At 40.9% G+C, this 27978-nt stretch overlaps 1 long non-coding RNA gene across 1 annotated transcript; it reads left to right on the top strand.

Annotated features, from left to right (window-relative positions):
- The first annotated feature begins 520 nt into the window (after positions 1–520).
- Positions 521–27480, top strand: LOC129192796 (uncharacterized). The gene is made up of 5 exons (XR_008573501.1): positions 521–1070; positions 1134–1202; positions 5447–5527; positions 23414–23494; positions 27327–27480. It is a non-coding gene; the product is annotated as an uncharacterized LOC129192796 (long non-coding RNA).
- Positions 27481–27978: the final 498 nt, after the last annotated feature.

Below are 27978 nucleotides of genomic sequence, written 5' to 3' on the forward strand. Positions count from 1 at the left end.
GGGGTTGTCTTTTGAAAAATGGCTGGGATTGAATGACTTTAAGATTTTTTTCATTTTATTCAGTTCATTTTGTTATTTTGAGCTAGAAATTGAATTATTGAACAGTTTATTTTCCATGTATATTTATGACTCCAAAACATGCATCAAATTACATTCAGGTGTGTCAAATAGTATAAACATTGTTTCACACAGGTTGGTTGGGTTGGTCGGCCCTGCCAACTGGTGTCATTTATTTTTCTGGGAGCTGACAACCCTAGTCACAAATGGACCCTATACTGCACTTTGGACACCCCTTATTTGGTTAATAATGTTACTTATACTGGTATTTACAATGCATACATATAATTTATACTTAACTCTAATCATCTAGTATTAAAAGTATGTAGTATGCAGTATTAAAAGCTAACTGGTTAGCTTGCTAGCATGTGCTGGCTTGTTAGCCTGCTAGCGTGTTTGAGCTAGTCATGTCGTTGCTATAAAGGTGCTGTGTGGATATAAACAAGAGTCAAGAAATGAATGAGTGCTTCTTGAAGTCGTTTTAGGCTTTGGAGAAAGTAAAAACTACTTCCTGTCAGTGAGTTTGTGATGCGAGTGCTACATTTAGCTTTTTTAACCGCTCCTGTGTGCGTCCCTCTCTGCACATAAATCATTCATAAGTATGCCGAATGGGAGCGGTGAATACGGAGCAGCAGGTCCAAGCAACCTCGGTCTGACTCATCACGTCATTTTTCAGCACTTTGCACGCCGGTGGCCGCCGAGGTCGTCTATTAATGACCCACCTGAGCGGGTGATCTCGTAGAAGCCATTTGGTTGAAGAGATGTCAAGCTGGATTTAAGTCGGCTGACGCCACAACCTTGTGAGAGGAGCCGAGAATAAACTGTAGTTTGAGTGATAGGAGGCAAAGTTATTTAAGATTTATTCAAATGTGGCTAGTTGGTTAGCTAGCCTAACAACATGGCCGCCGAGTGACAAGGCATCACCATGCTAACGTGCTGTTTGGAGGGCCATCTTATTTTAAAGCTCCTTGAGGAATGTTGCTCATTCCGAAAAGAACGCTTGACGATCCCTGGTGAGTGGAATTATCAACACGTACGCACATTAACACGACAATTTAACACACCTTTCTTTCCAGGTACTAAATAAAGTCGAGGGTAGTGGCACAAAATAGACAAGAAAGCGATGTCGTCTTCCATAAAATCACGTAAGTACAGAAAATAAATAACTGTTTGACATAGGAAGCAATGTCTGTGAGCATTTAAGCTACAACATAACAATGAACGTTTATTAACGTTTACAGTGACGAGGTCCAAGAAATGCATATATACAAAAAATAATAATGACCGTAATACAAGTATATTCCACATTCATGAGTGTCTCAGGAGGAGACGTCAGCTCCGACAGATGGTTGTGAGTGAACATTCGCTTCCGAACTAAACGAGCAGATGCCTGAAAAGCTTCTCCTCCCCTGATAACAGCCATCGTCACACAGACCCTTCCTTCCTTCCTTCCTTCCTTCAGCCGTGCGCCCTCCTCGGGTTGTATATAACAAGGGAATGTGTGTTAAGTGTTCTGAATGTGCATCTGTTTGAAGGAATCATTCACGAGTAGAATCTTTCCACTCAATAATGCAATATTAGTGCTTTTGTCATTTAATATACGGTAGTACCTCGCATAACGTAAACCACCTTTTACTTAAATTCCACTAAACGTAAAGAATTTATGTAAAGTTTTTGCATCGTATTACGTAAGAAATTCCATATAACGTAAAGCGTCAAGTCGGTGCAAGTTCAGACTAACAGAGTACACTTGGTGACGCCTTCTGACGCTTCACGCTCGCATTGGCTGATTATCGGAGCACCACCTACGCTCTCATCTCATTGGCTGATTATTGGGGCACCGCCTACGCTCTCATCTCATTGCCTGACTTACATGAGTTTGTGTGAGAGACAGGCTTCTCCCTTCAACCTCCCTTCCTCTTCGTAGTCGCCCTTAAACTAACTTAAACAATTAAGTTAAGTTACAAATTAAAATTTTGCACACAGCATTATCGTGTAGTGCGTGTGTGTTTGTCTGTGAGACCAGCTGACTCTTAGACTCTTTGAGTCGTGTTTCGACTCAGGCTAGTCCTCCTCCTCCTCTTCCTGCCTCTACTTGCGTGCTCCTAATCAAGACATCTCATGAACGGTAAGATTGTTTTTGTTTTTCAGTTTTATTCATTTACAGTAATCTTATTTATTACCTTATTTTATATTGGAATGTTACTCTACTATGTTTATGCTAACGTTTTCTTATATTTTCTCACCATATTTGGTGGACTTTGAATATTTTGAAGGCCCAAAGGGGTGAGTTTGGGAAGATCTTGGAACGGATTAGGCTATTTACATGTATTTTACGCTTCGTATAACATAAAATCCCTATAACATAAAGGTTCTCGGAACAGATTATTTACGTTGCAGGGGCGTCTACTGTATACATGTTTTGCACTACACCATGAAGTGTACATACGGTGGTGTGAAAAAGTGTTTGCCCCCTTCCTGATTTCTTATTTTTTTGTGCATGTTTGTCACACTTAAATAGCAGATGGAAATTAGCTCTGAGCTAAATCTGGTGCAGACATCTTTTTAATGAAACTGCACATTGTCCTTACTAAACTAAACTAAACTAAACTAATGTTTCAGATCATCAAACACATTTAAATATTAGTCAATGGCAACCCAATTGAACACAAAATGCAGTTTTTAAATGAAACCTTTTATTATTAAGGGAGAAAAAAAACCTAAACCTACATGGCCCTGTGTGAAAAAGAACGTCAATACAATATCAACAGTAAAATATGGTGGTGGTAGTGTGATGGTCTTGTGCTGTTTTGCTGCGTCAGGACCTGGAAGACTTGCCGTGATAAATGAAACCATGTGTTGTTGTTGACTAATGTTTAAATTAGTTTGATTATCTGAAACATTTAAGTGTGACAAACATGCAAAAAAATATAAGAAATCAGGAAAAGGGAAAACACTTTTTCACACCACTGTACATGTTTTGCACTAGACCATGAAGTGTACATATGTGTGTTTTACACAATACACCCCTCACCCCCCAACCTCAAGCCAGTTATGCCCAAAATTTCATCCAATGCTGTCCCCAATTATCTCCTGCCCCTAATAAAAGCCCCTAGAATTAGCATACGAATGCTAATACATAAGTCAAATAAATACAAATAAACATTCCTGACATGTTTTACGCCACCCTGCCAATATTTGCAAGAGAAGTAATCATGGTCCTGCGTGTCAACACCCGGTGTTGAACTCCTTGGGACACACCCTCCCTCATTACACAAATTTACATCAGCACATATATGCTTACATACAATAAACATTCTACTTCATACAACTTGGACTTGGAAAATGTACTAAATCCTAACTGGGCTTGTCATTATGCACACAGTGTATCTTGTTGTTGAAGTTCTTACCAAAACTAACATATTTTGATAGGTTCAATGATTCCACACGCATTTGGAGTATTGGTGTTGGTATAACATGTTAGAAAGTGTCTTTAAAAAGAAATAATAGAGGGAGAAAGCCGCCGGATAGAAATAGTTATTTTTTTCTTATTTGGATGAATTTCTGTGGTGCTGCTGCCTACATTGTTGAGGTGATATTTGTGTTTCCTCCTCCTCTTCCACCCACACTGATGCCCTCGGAGGTGGTGAGCAACCTCATTCCCAACATGTTGGTAAAGATGGAGCAGCCTGAAGCGCTGCTGCTGCTGTTGCATGGATGAAATAATGGCTGGATAGTCAAATAGATGGATGGATAACGTATGTAAGTCCCTACAGTGGAAAATATAGACTGGTAGAGCCCTCACCCCCCACCCCTCCCTTGCCCACACTTCACGCCCACACTGTCTGCCTGCATGATGGCAAGTTTCACTGTTTCTGGCCTGGGGGCCCAAGATGCACCAACCAGAAGCTCCAATAGGAAAACGCCCGTCTGATTCTTATTCCCACTGAGGGAAGAACATGTCTGCAAACATTCTCTTATCGTCAGAGTCAAGGCCAGCTCAGCCAGGGGGGGTTTAGGAGGAGCCTCGCTATCCCCGATGAGCCGTTTGTCTTCATCGTGCAGAAAATGAAGACAACTCCAGTCAGAGCACCTCTAGCTAAGCTAAGTTGATAGCTCATGTTTGTTTGTGCGACACTAGACATGGAGTGGAGTTCTTCATGCATCCTTACAATGTTACCTCTTTCATAACATTAGCTTCCTTGATTTCTTTGATGAAACTTATTGTTGATGCTGACTGGCCAGTTGGGCCACGCAGACGCCATCTTTGTACTTTACGGTGAGATCTGTCTTGAATTCATTGAATTCATTAGTGTTTCTCACCTTCTTTATCAAATTGCTGGCACTGGCAACTTTCTTTGGCTCCATGGTGTGTTATTTAGCAGTTGCACTTAATAACAAATGCACAGACAGTGACTCAGCAGCGTGTTGGGTGCTTTGTTTGCGTGCTTGATGCCGCGGAATGATACAGTACATGGCAAATGGACTAGTTTAAGTGCAATAGTATGTAAAATAGTAGCTATAACTGAGTAGCTATAACCTATAACTGATAACCGAGACAGTGTACGAACACCAAAAAAGCTCAATGTAGACGTTCTCCACTTTTACCAAACTTTTCAGCAGGTCAATAAAGCCAGCAGCCATGTTGGGAATAACAACAAGAGAAGGCAATTTGTGTAGAAATTGCATGTGAGTGCTGAAGAGCTGGCCACACAGTTGCCCAGTGGTTAGCATGTTGGCCTCACAGGTGTGAGATTGAGGGTCGGAATCTCTGTTGGGACATCTCTGTGTGGACTTTGCATGTTCTTCCCATCCGTGCGTGGGCCCTCTCCGGGTACTTTAACATCCCAGAAACATGTAGAATGTATTGTAAATTGGTGTGAAATTGAGTGTCAAATGCTTGTATGTGTTCTGTGTTTGGGTGTATGGCACCTCTTGCCCAAGGTACACTGGGATAGGCTCCAGCTCACCCGTGATCCTGAGTGGTATCGAATAATGGTGTACTGTAGAATGCTGACGAGCTAAAGCTAAACTGAAATGGCTCATGGAAAATGTTTAATTCCATAAAAAACGGGGATTTCGGGAATGTGGAAAATAGATAACCTGAATGTTTTGAATGAGCTGAATGTTTTTGGGTAGGAAAGGTTTGAGTGGGTTGAGAAATGTGGAAGTACGTAGTAAGAATTCCCAAGATCAAAGGGAGATTGTGTTTTTAATCTGAATGTCCCGAATGAGCTAAATATTTTCATGTTGGAATGAAATGTGAGAAATGTCTAACTTGTAAAAATTGGCCATTTATTTCAGTGGGAATGTTTGTGGAAGAAAATGTGGAAGTCATCTTTAACATTCACATACATCACCTTTTTGCCTCCATTCCTGTGTGCAACAGGAAGTACAGGAGCAGATGATGCGGACAGAAGATGCTGCTGGAAGAGGAATCATTGCTGGTGCTGATGCAGATACTTGAGAGGTAAAGAAGGGCAGGAGGAGCGCAGGGAGTTGATGGGATCGTGAGAAAGGCAGAGAGGATTTAGCAGTGATTGATTGATTTTCAGGAGCTTATTTGGGGTATTTAGCTTGTCGGTAATTAGCCTTTATTTCTGACACAATAGCAGATTACCAGTCTTAGGATGTACTGTTGTTACTACGGTGTTAGTAACGCCATCATTGTTTTCGAGTAACAGGTAATGTAATTAATTACTATTTTAAACGTGACAATTCCGTTACCATTACCAGCAGTCAAATGTGGCACGTTATTACGATCCATTTATTTATTTTCACTTTCACTTTTAACACATCGACAGCAGTGCTCATTTCCAACATCTCCAACTTGCACACTGTCTCTACGTCCTCTCCACTCCTACACAACACTTCCTCATTCTCCACCAATACTGCAGATTACGGCATGGACCACTTTCGCTCATTCATTCATTTTCCAGTGCATGTTCAGGGTCACAGGTGAGCTGTAATCGATGCCAGTGCCGCGTTGCCCGACTCGACTTGAATCACTTTATAAAGATCTAAAGATTTAAGTTGGGACTATTCCACATAACAGTCTGGAAAAAGATGAAGATTTTCATCATGCATCCTACTTTTAGCTGCGTCCCACCTACAAATGTTTTTTTATTTTTATTTTTGGAGCACATTTCAAAGATCCAAACTGTGTCAGAGACGCTGAGATTCCAGATTTGTGCTTGCTCTGTGGAAAGTTGACGTTCCCTGAAGCGCCACAGTGCCAGGGTGGACTATTTTTAGTCCCTTGACCGAAATAACGTCCTGACTGAGAGGAAACATCCTCTACCACGCAGACCTGAAATATGACTTTCATAGGCTCATCATCCAAAAACTGGAACTGTGTGTGAAGAAGCTGGTAATGACTTTACTGTAGAAAACCTTCTAGAATTCGAACATGTTGACTGATAAAGAAGCATGGGACTATTCCATTAGGACTTGTCCATTTTTATGGCCTCAGCACTGGCATTGTGAAGAATTCGTCTAGTAAAGCAAAATAAGGTATAAAACATGTCCAAAAAGAAGTAGAAAGTTATTTATAGTCAAGTAGTGATGATCAAACGGTTCACGGGGTCCAACTCAGCTGTCCCGATGCTGGAGGCAGCGTCCCTGTGGAAGCCACGCTGGATGTGATTTTACTTCCTTAATAAAAACGTTTCCCTTCATTTTCTGTCCACATTCCCTCCATCCTTCATATTCCCGCCATGTTCCCTTCACTTCACCCTTGTGTTCCCTCCATCCTCCATGTTCACACCATGTTCCCTGAAGTTTCCTCCATGTTGCCTTCATCCCTCCATGTTCGCTCAATGTTCCTGGCATGTTCTCTTCATGTTCCTTCTGTGTTCCCTCCAACCTCCATGTTTCCTCTTTTTCCTCTTTGTTCCCTCAATCTTCCCACATTTCCTCCATACGACATGTTCCCTCCGTATTCCATCCATGGTTCCTTCATGTTCCCTCCATGTTCTCTTAATGTTCCCTCCATCCTCCCATGTTCTCTTCATCTTTTTAGTTTTCTTAATCTTCCTCCATGTTCCCTTCATGTTCCCTCTTTCCCTGTATGTGCTCTCCATCCTCCATGTTCCCTTCATCCTGCATGTTCCATTCATGTTCCCTCTTTCCCTGTATGTTCTCTCCATCCTCCATGTTCCCTCCTTTTTGTTCATTCCACAGGAAGTACTAGGATCACTTATATTCTGTCCTCCCCATCTTCATTTCCAGTTTTATTTGTCGCACTTCTTTTCTGGAACGTTCTCATCTGCATCCTCACCATCACTGCTGTCTTCATCTTGCTGACTCTCACATGACTTCCTGTCACCTGAAGAATTGTTTCTACTCTGTGGCTTGTCAAGCGTCCTCATTCCCGCTATTGCCTCACCACATTCCCAGGCAAGACTGGAATTGAGTACATACTGCCGAGCTTCCTCTGATGATGCTTGTGATGCTCGTTAAGAATGAACAGGAAATTAGCAGTGTGGAGGAGCAATAGGAAGATGTATGGAGGTCTTGACCACTTGTGATGAGACTGTTGGGAATGATAGATGTTTCTTGTTTGCGTCGCTCTAATGGTGGAGACGTGCTGCACACCAGCTGGGTGTCCCTCGGAGGAGTTGTATGTGTGTGCATGTGAACATCAGCGGTGTGTAGTCAGGACCAGCGAGGCTTTCTCTGCTGGCCTGAACACTATCAGAAGCACTACCTACACTTATGATTCTAGGATTTGTTGCGTGAAATTGTATTAATTTATGCCCAACAGTTCATGATCTTCATTTTAATACAATTGCCATTTATTTATATAGCGCCAAATCACAATAAAAGTTATCTCAAGGCACTTTACACATGAGGTAGGTCTATTATCACCCTCCTCATAAATGAAAACAATAACATTTTGTAGCGCATGTCTTAGCTGCACTGCGTCCAGTAGTGTATGTGTACATTTGATTTTTTTTGTCCAATCAAATTTCAGCTTCTATGTGTTTCCATGTCAATCTAATTTACTCGGGGCCTTCAGAATCAGGAGTGTAGGGCACTTAAAGACTATTAGCAAAGGGGCTGTTTTTTTAAACACATTTCAGATTCACGTCACAAGGCCAGCTAGCAGGCGTACAGCAGCATTTTTCAGTCCACTGATTGGTTGATGTCGGAAAGCATATTCCCTCACACTCAGTTACCATTGCGCTTGAATGCATCATCATATGAATAGCGCAGCACTTAATTGATCCTCTTCAGACATGAAGAAAGGTGACAGACACAGTGTTGTTCATTGTTCTGCGTGCGTTATATGAAAATATAAGTGGGTGTGTTTATATATTTTATATTCATTTTAAGTCAGCCTGGGAAGGGACTAGCAGGAGATAATTGGAGAGCGTCTGTTATTACCTAAATGTAAAAAATCATTAGATATAACAACTTTTTACAAAACTTTAACAATGATGTGGCATGCATTATACAGTGGAAAAGGAAATGCAGCTCACTTTGACTAAATGATCTTTTATGAAGCATTATATTGTACAGCACAGCAGCAACAGAACCAATGTTGTAATAGCAGTAAGCATCAAACTGCTCTGTCAGCATTAAGAGTGCTGATGAGTTGATTGTAAACAACGGAGTGACATGTGCAACACGTATGACTTTCACACCAATAGCAAAGGAGCAACATTTTAAAGTGTATGCTGAGGTAGATAAGACTGCTGCATGCTGACCAATCATGATACTTAAAATGCAGCTTCTGCCATCTAGTGGGGTTAATAAAAAACATTATCATTCTTAGTTACAGTATTTAGTTTTGAGCTTTATTAATTGGATTATTAAGACAGGACACTTTAGTTGTTAATAACAACATTCATCCTTCACTAATCATTGTATTATGGGATGTGTTTACAAGTAATGAGTATTATGAGCTGGTTTTCCCTCCATGATGGTGACACTACATCATAAATAAACAAAATGAGAACATGGTGAAGAACCACCATCCGCTCCTCTTTTTGGATGCGAGCTAAATTCTTATTGACTGTATGCAAATCCCTCCACAATGCAAAGTGTTGCACGCTCCAGTCCATGGTGGCGTTCCCCTCGGCTTTCGCTGCCACGTTGCTGCTCGGGTCACACGGTGTCAGAGAAGCGGAGTGAATAAAACGTGCATCACTACTTCACACACACACACACACACACACACACTCATGAATAATTTAAGTGGGGGGGTTTGAACACAAAGGCAAGATGGCTGAACGCAGCGGTGCTGCGTTCAGCCATCTTGCCGAGGCGCCTCTTAAAATACAAACACGCGTGTAAGAAGGCTGGATTTACATGCTCTATACGCTCACGCACGCACACACACGCGCATCCTGAGAGAGATGTTTAAAAAGAGCTCAAAGGAATATCAGCCTCCAAACCAGCTGAAGAAAGTACACAACAATTATTGCTTTTTTTATATTCTTTTTGGGACTGACAGGATGACCTTTGACACCTGACCCCATCTTAGCATGTTGTAAGGCCAAGTTGTCAACCTTCAAGCGTTCTGCGGGTCAGCGGAAGATTAATGATTCAATTAGTGAAACAAGTAATGCGTGTGTGACACATCCTCCCCCTGCAGCCATCACACTCGTGTGTGTGTGTGTGTGTGCGCCACTGTGAAGGTCACATGATGTGACTAATGTGTCGGACATTGAAATATTTCATATTTGTCGGTTGCTGAGTGAATGTTTGCTGTCATGTGTGCCTGTCAAGCTGATGACAGATGTCTCACTATGACACCAGGCTGTAAACCATTTACATCACAATGTGTCATCAGACATTGCTGTGTCCTCCATGGCTCGTGATGACCAAGCAAACATGCTGAGCATTGCATTTAAAGGCTGGCTGTGATGTCACCTGCCTCAGGTTGCTGTTGTCTGCTTTATCAGATTAGTGACTGGTGTGATGTTGCTGCGTTTTTTGCAGATTTCAACCGATTGTTGCCACGACAACAGTGTCTTTGCAGGTTTGTGCGATTGTTTTGGTTTGGCTCTTCTCACGTGAACGTAGCCTGTCTCTCTGTTGCTGTGTCTCAAATGGAGTACGTCCATCAGTACACTCAAGCATACAGGTGGTCCTTGGGTTACAAATGAATTCCGTTCCTAGACTGTGATGCTGAGTTGAGTTTTAGTGTACACTGGTGTGGAAAAAGTGTTTGCCCCCTTCCTGATTTCTTATTTTTTACATGTTTGTCACACTTAAATGTGTCAGGTCATCAAACAAATTTAAATATTAGTCAATGACAACACAACTGAACACAAAATGTAGTTTTTAAATAAACATTTTATATTTAAGGGAGAAAAATATCCACACCTACATGGCCCTGTGTGAAAAAGCGATTGAAAAAGAGTAATTGACATCTATCAGTCTGGAAAAGGTTATAAAGCCGTTTCTAAAGCTTTGGGACGCCAGCGAGCCACAGTGAGATTCACAAATGCGGAAAACATGTAACAGTGGTGAACCTTCACTGGAGTGGCCGGCCAACCAAAATATCCCAATAGCACAGCGACGACTGATCTAAGAGGTCACAAAAGACATCACAACAACATCCAAAGAACTGCTGTCCTCACTTGCCTCAGTTAAGGTCAGTGTTCATGACTCCACCATAAGAAAGACACTGAGCAAAAACGGCCTGCATGGCAGAGTTCCAAGACCAAAACCACTGCTGAACAAAAAAGAACATTAAGGCTCATCTCAATTTTGCCAGAAAAAATCTTAATGATCACCAAGACCTTTGGGAAAATACTCTGTGGTCTGACAAGACAAAAGTTTAACTTTTTGGAAGGTGTGTCCTATCACATCTGGCGTAAAAGTAACGCTGCATTTCAGAAACAGACCATCATACCTACAGTAAAATATGGTGGTGGTAGTATGATGGTCTGGGGCTGTTGTGCTGCTTCCGTACCTGGGAAAACTTGCTGTGATAAATGGAACCATGAATTCTGCTGTCTATCAAAAATCCTGAAGGAGAATGTCTGGCCATCTGTTCATGACCTCAAGGTGAAAGGAACTTGGGTTCTGCAGCGGGACAATGATCCAAAACACACCAGCAAGTTCACCTCTGAATGGCTCAAGCAAAACAAAATGAAGACTTTGGAGTGGCCTAGTCAAAGTCCTGACCTGAATCCTATTGAGATGCTGTGGCATGACCTTAAAAAGGCACTTCATGCTGGAAAACCCTCCAATGTGGCTGAATTACAACAATTCTGCAAAGATGAGGGATGATTTTATTTTTCTCCCTATGTGTTCAGTTGTGTTGTCATTGACTAATATTCAAATTTGTTTGATCTGAGACATTTAAGTGTGACAAACACGCAAAAAAAATAAGAAATCAGGAAAGGCGGCAAACACTTTTTCACACTACTGTGAAAACACTACCTTCCTCTTCTTCTCTTCTTAGTAAGTTTGGAAAGGTTTGGTAGTCCCTTCCCTTCCGCTATGTAGCCAAGATGGTGTCTATTGAGGGCCCATCATTGTACACTAACTGTGTTTTGAGTGCATTATGTTGTGCTTCTCAGTGTGAACGCACTTATGCACTCAAAAGACTGAGTGTAAGTACAGAAGTACACCAACAGAGACACAGTACAGTATTTGTTTTGTTAGCAGGACTACACAAAAACTACTAACAAGGTTTCCTTCACCGTTGGTGGGCGTGACATGGACCACGACGACACATGACATTTTGATATGAATTCAGGAATATGTCATTTTTCAGTGTAAATGGAATGAATAGTCATGTGTGGCTGGTCAGCATTTTCTGATTGTAACACGCAGATTGTTGATGTTTTTATACTTTATTTTACTGCTGTGACTGATCTCATAAATATGAAATTCCTTCACATGGAGTGATAACTACACTCTTTTTTTCTCCTATACACACATCATGCACACACACACAAGCACACAACCATGCATGTTGTCATGCGAGCGTCCTCCCATCTGCCGGTCCTGATGCTGCAGCCTCTCATTAGTTCTTCTCTGAACGAGTACTGTCGTTACTATTCACTCATCAAGAGCTGTGCTTCACGTGCACAATGCAGTGCTCACATGTGCGTGCTCCTGTCAGGGCAGGTAGACTCCCCCAGGAGGAGGACGTCGACGAGTGATCTTTTTAAGTCATCACAGCGTTGACCTTTCTGCTGCACAGTTTCTGCTGCTGACGTTCCACACTGAGAGAGGTTCTACTGTGATGCAAATAAACCGATGGAATCATGCTGTCAACTTTGTCAATATATACTGTCAAAATATAATATATTTTAATGAATTATTATTTTCTCTGTAAAGGCAGAAGCTCATGAGATGGTGTTCCTAATGAAGTGTCCGATGAGTGCATCTTTATTGTCAGTTTGTTTTCCTTTCAATGACCTTTAGTAACCTTGATCTCTACTACCAGTGTTGTGTTAGAAGACATGCCCCCCCGAGCTGATGATGCATGTAGACAGTGATACCAGAATCAGTAAGGTCATGACTTCAGACTTTTAACCCCCCTAGAGGCGACGTTTAGCCTTTCCCTTGTGTGGGTACGGGGCCCGGGGAGAGGGGGGATGATCCACTCTTTGTCTCCCTCCATCTCCATCCTCATATTCATGTTTAGATTAAAGTCAAGGAGGATTTATGAAAAGATCTATATAGTCGTCCCTTGTTTATTGCGGTTAATTGGTTCCAGACCCGACCACGATGAGTAATTTCCGCGAAGTAGTAATCAATATTAGTAAATGCAATATTTTTGTAGTTAGAGCATAGAAAACCTGTTTTTGACTAAATATGATTTTTACCATTAGAGCCCTGTAAACATGAAATAACGCCCCCATAATCACCTTTACACTCCTATTATTCTTTGTTTTTCTTATCTGTAATGCACAGGATCACTGCAGGGACGAAAGACTGGGCAGCCGCCAGCATAGCAAGCTACCGAGCTAACTAGTTAGCCTCTACAATTTATTTATTCTAAACTTAAGTGTTTCAAAGCAAATGGGAAAGAAGGACAAAGAAGCCAAAACCTACCACTTCCACACGGAATGGGAGCAGAACTGGGAGGGAGAACTATGTCGTGTCAGACATACCATGGCTTACTACCTGTGCATGCAGTGTGAAGGTAATCTAATCTAATGTAATGTCATGTAATATTACTGACGCCTAGTGGCCAGAATACTACATATAACTTATTTTCCAATATTTTTGGACTGATAATAGTCCATAGTCAACCATGAAACAGTTATCATTTATTAATGAATTAATTTTACAAAAAACGCAACAGTGATTCGAAATGCGATGTAGTGAGGGCCGACTGTATATGTATACACAGGCACACACACACGTGTATAAATACATGTATAGACACACACACATACTGTATATAGATTCAAGAGTTTTATTATCATATGCACAGTAAAACAGGTAGTTATGCTATGCAATGAAATTCTTATTCTGTTCATTCTCCCAAAAAAGAAAACACAAGAAAATGAATAAGAACAGAAGAAACATTAATACCAATAAATTAAGCAACAACAGAAGAGACATTAATACAAATAAATAAAGTGCTATGAGTGTGTGTTTCGTGCGGCGTGTGTGAGTGCTTCGTTGAGAAGCCTGATGGCCTGTGGGTAAAAGCTGTTTGCCAGCCTTGTGGTCCTGGACTTCAAACTCCTGTAGCGTCTGCCTGACGGTAGGAGTTTGAAGAATGAGTGTTGTGGATGTGTGCTGTCCTTGATGAGGTTGTGTGTTCTTCGTAGGACTCTAGTTTTATAAATGTCTTGCAATGAGAGGAGGGCTGCCCCAACAATGTGCTGTGAGGTCTTGATCACCGGCTGGAGTGCCTTCCTATCACGTGTTGTACAGTTACCGTACCAAACAGTGATGGAGGCGATAAGGACACTTTCCATAGTGCATCTATAGAAGCACCTAAGGATTGTGGTGGACATGCCAAATTTCCTCAGTCTTCTCAGGAAGTACAGTCTCCTTTGGGACTTCTTCATAATTTGTTGGGTGTTGTGAGACCAGGTGATGTCCTCGCTGATGTATGTGCCAATGAACTTGAAGGTTTTCACCCTCTCCACCTCAGTCTCATCAATAAACAGGGTTTTATGCGGCTCCTTTTCCCTTGTTCTTGGGTCATTGATCATCTCTTTGGTCTTCTCTGTATTGAGATGGAGATTGTTATCACGACACCAAGCTATGAGGTCCGCCACCTCTCTTCTGTATGATGTTTCAACACCACCAGTGATCAGGCCCATGACTGTAGTGTCATCCGCAAATGTCATGATACTGGTGTTGTTCTATATACACAAATGTATATAAATATATATGTGTGCGTGTGTGTGTATATACTCAAGTATTCAAGTGTCTTTATTGTCAATACTGTACACCATATTAAGGACATACACAGCATCAAAATTAAAATTTTTTTCGCCTCCACGGTGCAATGGAATTAACAGTACACTAAGTCCCCTACGAACGAACATCCGACGTGCGAACATTCGGAGATATGAACACAAGCCAACTGGTCTATATTTTCATGTGTTTTGCCTTATAAGTCCATATTTATACTGCTACATACTTGCCCGGCAAACCCATATTTATACTGGTACATGCTTGACCAGCAGAGGGCACTGTGACACTGCTAATGGGACCAACAGATACAAGAAGACGAGGAAGAGGAGAGAGGAAGGCTAAGAGTTTTATGATACAACCCGGACAGAGCGTGTGATTAAAGTTTATGAAGAGTTAATAGGCCTGCTTAATTCTACACCACCCACAGAACACTACCTCTTTTAGAAGAGTCTAACGACGACGACCATTTGTCCTTTTTCAATAACTCCTCCTCCACCACCACTACCACCAACGACGTATGCTCGACCACTCCTCTTCAAAGGTAAATAACATTTATCATTACGTATTATTATATCATTTTTATTATTGTTTTTTTCCATTAATTATCCTCGTTTAATATTACTACTGCATCCAAACTCATATTTACATACATACACATGTACTGTATATGTATACACGTACATGTAGTACCTATATCATTGGTAATATTACCTTTTCCCCTACTTAAGAACAATTCGACTTAAGAACGGTCTTCTGGAACCAATTGTGTTCGTTGGTTGGGGACTTAGTGTATAAATTGGAAGTATGAAAAATATAAAATAAGATGTATATACAGGGAATTTTATAATACAGTATAAAGAGGGCATATATGGTATACAGTATCAACAAGAAACGACAACAGTGCAAATACTGGCAAATGTGCAAAATATGAGGTAGAATTGACATGAATACATAAATATTGTAGAACGTGAACAGTGCGGTGAGCCTCCTGCCTACCTGAGCCACCACCTTATCGTGGTGGAGGGGTTTGCGTGGTGGAGGGGTTTGCATGTCCAAATGATCCTAGGAGCTAGGTTGTCGGGAGATTTCATGCCCCTGGTAGGGTAGAACAATGGACTTAGTTTTCCCTCTCCCGGACGCGAGTCACCGGGGCCCCCTTCTGGACCCAGGCCTGGAGGTGGGGCACGATGGCGAGCGTCTTGGGCTTGGCCGGGCGTAGCCCGAAGAGGTAACATGGGTCTCCAAAGTGGTCGGGTGCCGAGCGAGTTGGGTGGCGGCCGAAGGAACCTTAGTGGTCCGATTTGGCAATAAGTGTGACCTGTTTCCAGTGAGGGTTGGACTCCGCCAGGGCTGCCCTTTGTCACTAATTCTGTTCATTACTTTTATGGACAGAATTTCTAGGTGCAGCCAGGGCGTTGAGGGGTTCCGGTTTGGTGGCCACAGGATTGGGTCTCTGCTTTTTCACATGATGTGGTCCTGTTGGCTTCATCGAGCTGTGACCTCTGACTAAATCGATTTGCAGCCAAGTGTGAAGCTTGTCCATGGTTCCTCTCCCGGGAAAGGGTGGAGTACCATCTTCGGGTTGGGGATGACATCCTTCCCCAAGTGGAGGAGTTTAAGTACCTTGGGGTCTTGTTCACAAGAGAGGGAAGGATGGAACGCAACATCGACAGGCGGATCGGTGGGGCATTTGCAGTGATGCAGACTCTGCATCGGTCCATTGTGATGAAGGGGAGCTAAGTCCGAAAGGCAAAGCTCTCAATTTACCGGTCGATCTTACCGTTCGATCTACGTTCCTACCCTCGCTTATGGTCATGAGGTTTGGGTAGTGACTCAAAAGACAAGATTGCGGATAGAAGCGGCAAAATGAGATTTCTACGTAGGATGTCTGGGTCCTCCCTTAGCGAGAGGGTGAGAAGCATTGTCATCTGGGAGAAACTCTGAGTGGAACTGCTGCTCCTCCGCACTGAGAGGAGCCAGATGAGGTGGTCTGGTCAGGATGCCTCCCGGACGGCTCCCTGGGGAGTTGTTCAAGGTCAAGATCAAGGTTTATTTATAAAGCACACGTAAAAACAGTTCATGCTGCCCCAAAGTGCTGTACTGATCAAGAAAATAAAATGCTCGAAAAATGTAATAAAATAACCAAAATAGGAAACATGTAACAAGTACTAAAATAAACACAATAAGAACAAGTAGAAGAACAATTCAAACATTTAATACAATAAAAAGTTAAAAACAAAATAAAATAAATAGATAAAAATGTCAAAATTAGCTTGTCTTAAAAGCCATTGAATAAAGGTGTGTTTATAGTGTTGATTTAAAACACACCAACGTAGGAGCAGTTTTGATTTGCAAGGGGAGATTTAGTTTAGGGCCTGCGACTGCAAAAGCTCTTTCTTCTCTTGTTTTTAGTCTCGTCCTGGGACAATGTAAAAAAAAAAACTGGTTGCAAGACATAAGTGTTGTGGTGGGAGTGTGCAAAGTCAGCAAATCACTTAAATAACAGGGCGCTATCCTATTTAGGCATTTAAAAACAAGCAATAAAATCTTAAAATTAATCCTAAAAGTAACAGGTAGCCAGTGGAGTAAAGCAAGCACAGGGGTAATGTGTTCATAACGTATAAGCCCCGTGAGCAGGCGAGCAGCTGCATTTTGGACCAGTTGAAGTCTATGAATGGAAGACTGGGCAATGCCAAAGTAAAGCGAGTTGCAATAGTCCAGCCGTGAAAATGAACATATGTAAGACCCTTTCAAATTGTATTCTGGGTAGGTATGGCTTCACCTGAGCTGAAGGAAACTTGCTTTGATCGCTGAACTGATTTGGTTGTCAAGATTAAAAGAGCTGTCAATAAAAACACCAACGTTTTTTTACACAGGGGCGGCAATACAACGAAAGGGGGCCTAAGGCACTGTCGACGCCAGTGAGGGCTGTGTCCCCAAAAATCACAGCCTCGGTTTTCTTTTCATTTAGGGGCAGAAAGTTAACTGACAGCCAGGTTTTTTTTTACGTTGTGGAGGCAGTTTTTTTGGATTGTAGGGGTAGATATATTTGGACATCGTTAGCAAAACAATGAAAGGAAAGGTTGTGTTTTTTAAAAATTGAACCCAGTGGCAGTAAGAACAATAAAAACAAGACAGGACCTAAAATAGAGTCTTGGGCACTCTGTAGCCAAGAGGGGAAGTCTTTGACGAAAATGGACCAAGACTGACAGAGAAGGGCCGGTCAGTTAAGTATGACTGGAAACAATGGAGGACTGTGCCTTTTAGTTCCTACACATGTCTCTAGGCCGGATATATGTAAGGATATCATGATCAACTGTGTCAAAGGCTGCCGTCAAATCTGGCTGCTGAGCCACCAGAGTCTGCGATTAACATTTTAAAAGTGCAGTTTGTGATAGGATTTAAAACCAGACTGAAATTTTTCAGCAATGTTGTTTGACTTGAGATGAGATACATGTAATGAGATGAATGTTGGGATATAAAGGGCCACAAAGGAGGGTATGAATGCGTACTCCCATTAAATGCAGAAGGAGGACACATTTGAAGGAGCCTTCATGCACTTTCCAATTTGGACAGCCCAAACGCACACTTCAAAGACTGCAGAACCCAAATTTAGACACAGATACTGGGTTGGTTTTCAGGTGTTTTATCAACACGAAAATGTGAAGAATATCAAAATGGCCCCCACATCTTTTAATTTTTCGTATGCAACACTTGTGTGATAACAAAATTGTGTCTTCTCTTTTTTTTTTTAACAGTACTAATAAAAATGGCTGATAATGTGTCTTTTACTCGTTTACAGTTGTGTTTACTTCCTTCTGATGTTCTTCCTAATTGACTTCCCGTCTTCCTATGATCACATTGAGCCAATAGGAAGCTGCCCAGTTTATTTTGCTGGCTAGCTATAAAACTGAAAAGGACAGCTTCAGTCATCCTTCAGCACACAAAGGTTAATTAAGTCATCCCCCCCCCCCCCCCCCAAAAAAAAAAAAAAACAAAAACAAAAAAACAGGCGAGACAAGATGGCTGCCTCCCGCCATAAATCACAGCAAAACGTCTGGACTAGCTAACAGGCGGCGCAGCTAAAGACGCTCATTTGTCAACATCAGCATGGCAGGCTAATATAGATCCTCCTCTAACACGCCTGTGTGTGTGCGTACATGCGTGTGTATGTGTGTGCAATATGGCAGTGGTCGCCATGGCTACGGTAGCCCAAAGCTCGCTTCTCATTAAGGAGTTAATTACCTGCTGTTGAAATATTTCTCACCTTCAGCTGTCGAGGTTGTTCAGTGGCGGCTTTCACTGGCACAAAATAAGATGCTTATGTTCTTTAATGCAAATACAGTAGAAGTAAGGAGGTAAATATTGACCACTTTAATGACATTTAGGCCAGTGGGAAACTGTGACCAAACAATGATAAAAAAGAAAAAAATACACTTAAAAAGTCATTTGCAACTAAGTACATCAAATTTTCATGTAAATGCATATTAATTTTGAAAATGTGAGCTATTATTTTATATCAGAGATAATATACAGTTAGAAATCCCACAGTTTTTGCATGTTAATGTTTTGCAGCTTAATGTCAGCTGACTGATTTCATATGACTAGGGTTGGGCTTCGTTTGAATTTGAGCGATTTCGGTTCCAAACAATTCTCAATTCCGATTCTTTTCAGCGGTAGGTTCATAAAAGTTTAAATGTGGGCGCTAACCAAAGTTCTTGGATGAAATGTCTTAATGTCTGCATGATTTTTTACAATTATATGAACTTTTTATGAATTACTTTACTATGAATTTCTAACAGGGCTATTTTTAACCAGTATATAAATATCAAACCATTGAACTGGAACATAAATGTTTGTCTCTTTACATAGGAGTACACGTTCACAAATGATTTTGATTTTTGAAAACCTCATGACAAAACAATTACACATATCCTGTTGTTTATACTGTATGTTGGAGAGTGTCGTATGATGCAGAATAGACAAAGTGCAACTTAACCATGTTGTCGAGTTCCTACTAACCTGCGTGCAGAGTATCAAACAAGTACGGTGAATGGAGTAACACTTAACGCATCTTTGGTCAACTTGGCTAAAGCTGGCGTTAACGTCAGGTCTTTTGTCTATGAAAAAGTACACAACCTTACGTTAGCTGGATATTTCAGTTGGCCACCATATTCGCAGTATGAAGTATAATTTGTTTGCTGCCTCAGTGTTGGCTTAAGATCAATGTAATTTATTGTTTTACTTACCGGACTGGTTGGAAGAAGTCAGGCTTAGCGCGTCAAAAAAAGGGCACTCTGTACACTGGGAATCCCGAGGTGTTTAATCATGTTAGTGGCGCACCCTCCTTTGTATGATATGATGCCGTTGCAAATATTTCACATCGCCGACCGTTAATTTTTTTTTCAGAATTTCAGCCAAACTTTCTAGCGCCATTACACGCTGTCGTTGGCTGAAATGGATGAACACAAACGCTTCCTGCCGCTTCTTATTTGTTGGTGTTTGATGGCTTCTTTGTTGGTGTTACGCGCCCATTTTTTCCGGTCGGCTTACTGGTCAATCACCAAAAATAGGAATTTAAAGGTTAAAAAAAATGTATGATTCCGGGAGAATCGGAATGTTTGTCCCGGTTCGCTTCGATGCTCGATGCCCAACCCCAACATATGACATCTACAAAATGAGTTTGTGATGTGGTTACACATGCGATCGCCCCACACTACCTTAGTGATCGACAGAGTGACGTAATGGGCACCCCTGATTTAAAACATTAACGCCTTCTTATTTGTGGCGATGTGGAACAGCATCATTGTATTTTTCTAAATTGTGTTATGCTAGCAGCATAACTTGTACTTGTGAAATTAAACATTAACTCTACTTTTTGGCGACTTTGTCTTATACTAGCAGTTAATGTAGCTTTTATCCACTCCTTGTATTTCAGTGAAACAGTGTTCATAGCAAATAACAGATCGTAATAACAATATCCCAATATTAATTACTTTCTTTGTATAAAGTCCACCATCTTGATACCAGGTTTGTTTGTTTTCCCAAGATGGATGATTTTGCTACTCTAATAGTGTTTTTAATCATCTTCTGTCCTTCCTTTCCCCCTCTTTGTCTTTGTGGCAAATGAAGCGCTAAACTGAGATAATGGAGGCCTCATTCTGCTTCTAAGTGGCTAATTTGTTATAAAAACATAACTGACATGACTGTAGAGAGCCGCTAATTGAATCTGAATCAGTTGCTCTTTGCTGTCAGTTTTATGGACAGAGACATTAACGAAACCTCCGGAATAAGGTTGTTGTTTTTTAATTATAGGAGGTCAAATTCAGGCCATAAATATGCATTCAGTATTCCTCTAACCTGGTTTTATCAAATACGCTCTTGGTCAGTCAATGAAAATTTATTTTTAGAAAAAAATGTTTTTTGTTGTAGCTGATCTTGTTTAATTAGCACAACATTAAAAAAAAATCAGCCCATGTTCACTTAGGATGTAAGTTTGTAAGTTATCCACTCACAAATATATGAACATTACATATTTTTATGATAGCTTTATTTTAACATCAAGTGACAAAATGTAAAGCATCCATCCATCCATCCTCTATGTAGCTGACTTCAGTCGAGTGGCGGGGTACACCCTGGACTGGTCGCCAGCCAACAGCAGGGCACATATAGACAAACAACCATTCATACCTATGGACAATTCAGAGTCGCCAATTAACCTAACATGCATGTTTTTGGAATGTGGGTGGAAATAATAAATAAAATAAATAAAGTTTGTAAATTCATCTGTATTCGATTGAGTGACCTAAGTATTTGATCCTCTACCAACCAGCAAGCACTCTGACCCCCACACACATATTGGTTATGTGTTTATAAAACACACAAATTAGTCCTGTATTGGACATCGTTTCAATTTGAACAATTCCTTTTCTGAGACTCGATACCCATCCCTAATTAGTCCTGTCCCTTCCAGCAAGTACTTTTTATCTCAACTCATTATGGGGATAAAAGACACCTGCCATGCAAATACTCTCTTCGATTTGTTGTTTGGGGGGGCACCAGGCACATGTACACATACAAAAGCACGCATCTACTGATTAAACTGTTATTGTAAATGAAACCTCTGATATTAAAATCCATCTGGCTCACGTGACCGAGGGGGAACAAACGCACATGCAGTGACAGCGTGGACAGCCAATCACGCGTGAACAAGACATGGCAGAGCCAATTGATGAGCTTATGGGCGGTCTCAAGGGAAACAGGTTTCAGCTTGAGCAGCTATTCTCCCCAATTACTGTACATCCGTGTTGGGATCAAATATTCATTTTCCTTAATCAAATACAAATAAATTTATAACCTGTATTAAAAAAAAATAAAGCATTGATTAAATAATTTCTGTATATGTTACATTAGCATGACGCATCTACTTCAAGTAAAATCTGATTGTGTCCCTGTTGTTCACAAATTTTTCCTGGAACATCAAAGCCACTTTGAGACATTTTCTTTCAAAGTTTTTGTCTTGACAAGATGCGTCATCTTCCCCCCCATCCCCTCTCCGCCTGCACGGCTGCTTGTTAGCATGTTGGCCTACCGGCCGTCTTGATAGCATCATCCCGCAGATGAAAAAGGCTGTCAGTCACCTCGTATAAAAACTGCGTGGCACATCGTCTCTAATTTGCAGTGAGGGGGAGGGACGCGCCCGGGCGTGTTCTCCACAGAGAGATCGAACACCAATCCCTTGAGGCGCAGAGGGCCGGGTGATAACTAGGCCAGGACCGCCTCATTAGAAACCAGCAGGCAGGAGTTTTGTCAGCACTGAGTCAGCACTGGAATGTTTACAGTGAAAGCATATACAGAAGATCTATGGAACGAATCAGCTAACATTAGCACTAACAAGGGAGACGTTACATGTTTGACACATTGACAGAGTTGGTCTTCACTGAGTCCCGAGATGAAATGTACATCGTTTATTAGCATGTGTGTGGGTGTGTGAGACCTCACTGTGAAAAAGTCTTGCATATTTTCCAGTCAGACGTCTTTGTCTGATGTCATGATGACTCACGATGCCGCAAGATACATCTTCTCACCTGGACCTCACGTACACACACGCACACACACAATTCAGACTGAGTGTTACCTTGGGCTAGGTTTAGGTTTGGGGTTTGGGTTGGGTTTACAGTTAGGGGCTCAGGTTAGGGTTAGGGTTGGGATTTGGAATTCGGTTTGGGTTTTGGCTAGGATAAGCCTTGGGGTGAGGTCAGAGTTGCAGCTGGGGTTGGGCCTCAGGTTGGATTGCAGTTGTGGTAGGGTTAGTGATCGGTTTCGGGCTGAGGTAAGGGTTCAGGTTGGGGCTAGTATTAGTATTAGTATTAGGGCTAGGGTTAGTGTTAGGGTTAAGGTTAGGGTTGGGATTTTTGTGAGAGATAGCACTGTGGGTGGGTCGAGGATTGAGGTTGAGTTAGGGGTAGGGTTAGGGGGTTAGTTTGGGGCTGGGGTTAGGGTTTTGGCTCAGGTAGGGTTGGGGCTAGAGTTAGGGTTTGCGTTTGTGTAGAGTTAGGGTTATGGGTAGGGTTAGGGCTAGGTTTGGAATTGGGGGTTGGGTAATAGTTATGACATGACACAAAGCAATGGCAAGACGTTTTTCATGACACAAAGTAGTTGTATCATGCACTCTAACTTAACAGCAACATGTTTGCATTATGGAGATCTCATCTTTGTGTGTCACCACTCAGGGGAGCACGCCATTATTTTCATGCTAACCTTCATCAAGGGACTGCAATAGCTTGTTAGCTAGATGCAGGCTCGACCTAGCTGCAGGTTGGCTTGTGAGCAAGAGATAAAATAAGATGTGCTGTGATTAGCTTTATTGATCCCTGAGGGAACATGCACTAAAATGACAGTATAATAAGACACAGAAGATAAAAGGCAATAAAGCTCCTAAATGATAAAATAAATATTCATAATGAGCCTGTCTCTCTGATGCTAATACTATTTCTCCCCACAGGCTCATTCAAGATTTACAGCAAGATGTAGGAGTGGATGTGGCCAGCTAGCATACTTTGCAACAACCATTTGACGCTGACAGGTGAGTTTACCTACAAAATGCATTGCATGCAAAATGCAGGGTTAGTTGGTATCAACAGCATCTGATGGATTGTTTTAAAGTTTTAATTTTTGAGAGATTGCTTTGAACAAGCTAGTGCTGTTCATGTTGAACTTATTGTTATTATTCCACACATTTATTCTTATTATTTGATGATTATTATTACTTGTGATGTCCGATGATATCGGTCAACCGATATTATTGGCCAATTTTGGCCTAAAAATTATTTTAGTTCCTATAAGTGTCAGATTTTCTGCTAGTAAGGATATTGGTGCGCAAGTGATGACATGTTCTACACAGCAACAAGCTTGCTCACTCAGTATGTCCGCAGTGTGGAATTATTTATGAGTAAATATGCGTAAGCGAGGGTCTTAATATGTCCGCTAACATTTGACAGCAACCATTAAGGTTGGAAGGCACTTTTTATTAGTACGGAGGTACAGTAGCTTTGTTTCAACATCACACCACATAGCCTTCAAGAGCCCAAAGACAAAACAGCACACTTCCGGCCTTCACAATAATAAATAGATCTCCCAATAAATAAAACAACAACTTTCAAGTCTTCACTTGATTGTGAAGCGTGTGGGTCTGCAGCTGAGGTTAAAGGTCGCTTAGTCCTGGTCAGCTGGTCACTTTGTTTTGTCCCGCCCCTTTTGGTCCCGGTGGGGGTGGGGACTTTCATGTTAAACTGGCACATCTGTCCTCAGCCTTAAAGGAGGTGGAGGAGAAAGATGTCGTGCCTGCACACACTTCTTACACACACGCCATCTGGCTCATGTTAGCAGATGCACCTGACACACACACACACACACACACACACACAAACAAACACACAGCAGCTGCTTCTGAGCCTTACATCATTTTAAGTCATAAAAGAAACTTACATCATTGAAACAATCATACGAACTGGTAACCTGTACTTGCTAACTATGCTAACTCTAGTTACCATGGTTACTTACAAACACACACACACACACACACACACATCGACACACTCCTGTGGCAGGTTTGTCCTTTCAAACCTCATAAGTCATCAGCCCCTCCCACTCACCAAAGAAAGCAATTAAAGATCTGCTGGGACACCCCCACTAGCACCTTCCATTATTATGAAGCAACAAGAGACACTTCTCCTAAAGCAGGTCCAAACTTTTTCCACTGAGGGCCACATACAGAAAAATGAAAGGATGCAAGGGCCACCTTGATATTTTTGGAAAGCAACACATGTCAATATCCTAAAAAGTTTTATATATTTCAAGAAAAAACTGCATCTCAGCTTTGTGGTATTGGTTAAAAGCATATTATTATTACATTTTCCATAGATTTAAACATTTCTTTTTCATCTTCTTAAGCTTCTTCTTTTGGAGTTCATGTCGGTTGGCAAACTAGCTCATTTGCGAGTTACTGTCAACTACTGGGCTAAAGTGTGGAGCAGACGTTTGGCAGCAACAAAAATATTTAATAATAAAAAAATTTAATCAGCATATTAAATGGTAGGGTGGCTAATTTCCACAAAATAAATAGGGGACAACTCGTTGTTTTTTTACCTTCAATTGTGTGTAACAAATTTTGTGCTATTGGACACAAACCTGAATTAAATTTGATACCTGTTTTAGAGTAATACTAATACATGGGAAACTAATTGTTCAATAATATCTTTTTTACACACTTAATAGAATAAAACAACAATTGAAACATTTTTCTTATCGAAACTTTCCGGTTATAAAACGTAAAAGTATAAAGTGAGTGCCCATGTTTTTGGAATGGTAGGTGCAATCAATTGAAAAATAACCGAAACCGACATTTAGAGCTGCGAATTGCCGTAAAACTGCCATGTCGGTTATGTTGTTTTTTGTGTATTTTTGTACAGTTTTGTTTGCATAAGATTTACATGTATTTTATTCTGTATAAAGTTATATATTTATTTTACTTGCAAGAAATATTTTTTTTTTAATCGTCCTTTTTTTTAGAAAAATCAAATGTTAATTTTTCACAAAAGATTTTCATTCTCGTGTGTTTTCAGTTCCATTGTTCCAATAGATAACCCTAAATTGTTCATCTGTGCATATTCATTTCACTTGTTCAAAATTATACAAATAATTACAGAGTAAATAGTTGAGAGAGGGATAATCGTACATTAACCGAAATCGAGGTTGGTGGTTCAATTAATTGTGATTTTTACCCAAATCGCCTTGCCCTAGGCAGGTGTATCCAAACTGCAGCACTATTGAAGCTACTTTTGACAAAAAGAAAGGAGAGGTGAGCTATTTGTGTTTTATGTGACTGCCAACATTTAAACTCTACTTAATATACAAAACACATCTCCACTCAAACAGTGTGTGTTCATTTGTCATTAAATACAGGCATCATGTCTGAATTAAAGAGCTATTAAAAACTGTTATAAAAAGCTATAAAAAAAAGAGTTGAAGCTTATATTCTTTGGTGATCTGCTCAACATCAGCTGGCGAGTTACCCCTCGCTGTTGTAAACACCTGTGATGGCGTCACTGTCTTAAAGCTTGATACACTACGTGTAGACATGCAACTATTGTTTTGAAGACGAGACATAATTATTACAATGACAACAAGAGAGCAAAGTTGTTAAACAAAACTTTCAAAAAGTAAGTAAGCACGGACCTCATGAATGTGATAGCCACTTCCCCGTGGGACAAAAACGAGCTGCAAACTAACCGCATAACTTTTTAAAGACAACATGTCACCGTGATAAAAAAAAAAAGTCACAATTGGAGTCCAAAGACGAGAGGCTAGGCGGAAAACTGACTGGCGATGAGAAAAGAGTGACAGCCAGGCAATGTGTGTAAACAAAGAATATCGAACGGCAATGAGACTGAAAGGTGAGCGATCACACACGCTAGCATCGATTGGCTTATCCTGTCACAAGTTGTCATCAATTGACTCCACATTTTACAGTCTTATTTTTCAACCTCATGGTAATAAGGGAGAATGTGCGTTCCTTGTCAACTCATTACGGAACACGTACTTTTAGCTGGTTGCACATGGTGAGTAGATGAAAAATTTACTTGCAATGTCTCACACTTCAGTCGCAAAATGTGAACATTTCCTCGCAATCTGGAGACCTGAATGGAAATCCAGTTAATTCGATAAAGACACCCAAAAATGTTAACGCGAAACACATCTGCTGTATTTATAGTTTTGCAGTTGTTATAGTTTTATATACAGAAAACAATTCAAATGCATATAAATACATATAAATGATGACTGAAAGGAATAAATGAACTTGACTATTGACTTGATAATTGACAAAGACGGCAATGACGAGCAAGGAGGAGGAGGAGAAGACCGATACACACAGACACCACCTTTGTGTTTTGCTATGAGTTATTTCTTGAATTCAGTAGTGTTGCTCGCCTTCTTTATCAAAACGCTGGCACTTGCAACTTTCTTTGGCTCAATTGTGGCTTATTTTTCAGCCGTGAAAAAGCAGAGAAAAGCAGAGAGTTGTAGCATAGCTGTGTTAGCATAGAACTACAGACTTACTACTAACTTATTAATTGTAGCTAAATTATACAACAGAACTGTAAGCTCAAAGGCCTGTCATTTAATTATTATTATTGTACAGTATACAGTATTTGATATATATCGGTTTGCAACGGGTATTTTGTATGCACAGCACACTCCCACTTTTATTTCACCTGTGTTCTGCCAATATTAACTGAATACTTACTAAGAAAATACAGTGAAATTATGAATTGAATTGAGTGAGGCTTGGTTAGCGTATTTGTTGTGCTGTATGGTAGTTCTCCACTAACACCCCCCATGTTTGCTTTTCCAAGCAGGTGTTCCATGAAAGCAGTGAGAGTTTCTTTATGTCTTGTCTTTAAAGTCGTCTGTGATCGTCCATCATGACATCACCGTGAAGAACAGACATCAACGTTGGATTGACGCTTGACAACCCCGAACCCCCCACGTACGCTTCAGCCAATCACCCTTCAGCTGTAAGACCTGCCAGCACACGCCCACTCAAGGTGTGTGTGTGTGTGTGTGTGTGTGTGTGTGTGTGTGTGTGTGTGTGAGCTGGCTTTTAAGTGCACTGCTTCTAACAAAAGACTCATGAAGTTAGGAGACACCCCTTCAGGCTTCCCATTATACCCACTACACACTGCAGATGTTTGTTTTTATATGGTGAATGTATGCGCTAGATCTCTCTAAGCCCAACAAATACACACAAATTACACATTTGCTTCCTCAGTAGCCACATCAACCACATTTCTTTTTTAAAAACACGTATGGCCTCTTTTTAAGTGCCATTCCACCGAACCGGTGTCATTTGCATCCCCACGAAATCAAATATGTAAATGAGCAATAAAAATACACTAAACAATCATTTTTTGTCTTGTCAAGTGTCTTGCGCATTGATTTGGTTGCATATTCAGTAAATATAATTTTAATTATTACTTTAAACTATATTGAACACTGGAAAAGATTGCT

Source organism: Dunckerocampus dactyliophorus, chromosome 13 (assembly GCF_027744805.1).
Source record: "Dunckerocampus dactyliophorus isolate RoL2022-P2 chromosome 13, RoL_Ddac_1.1, whole genome shotgun sequence".
Lineage (NCBI taxonomy): Eukaryota > Metazoa > Chordata > Actinopteri > Syngnathiformes > Syngnathidae > Dunckerocampus > Dunckerocampus dactyliophorus.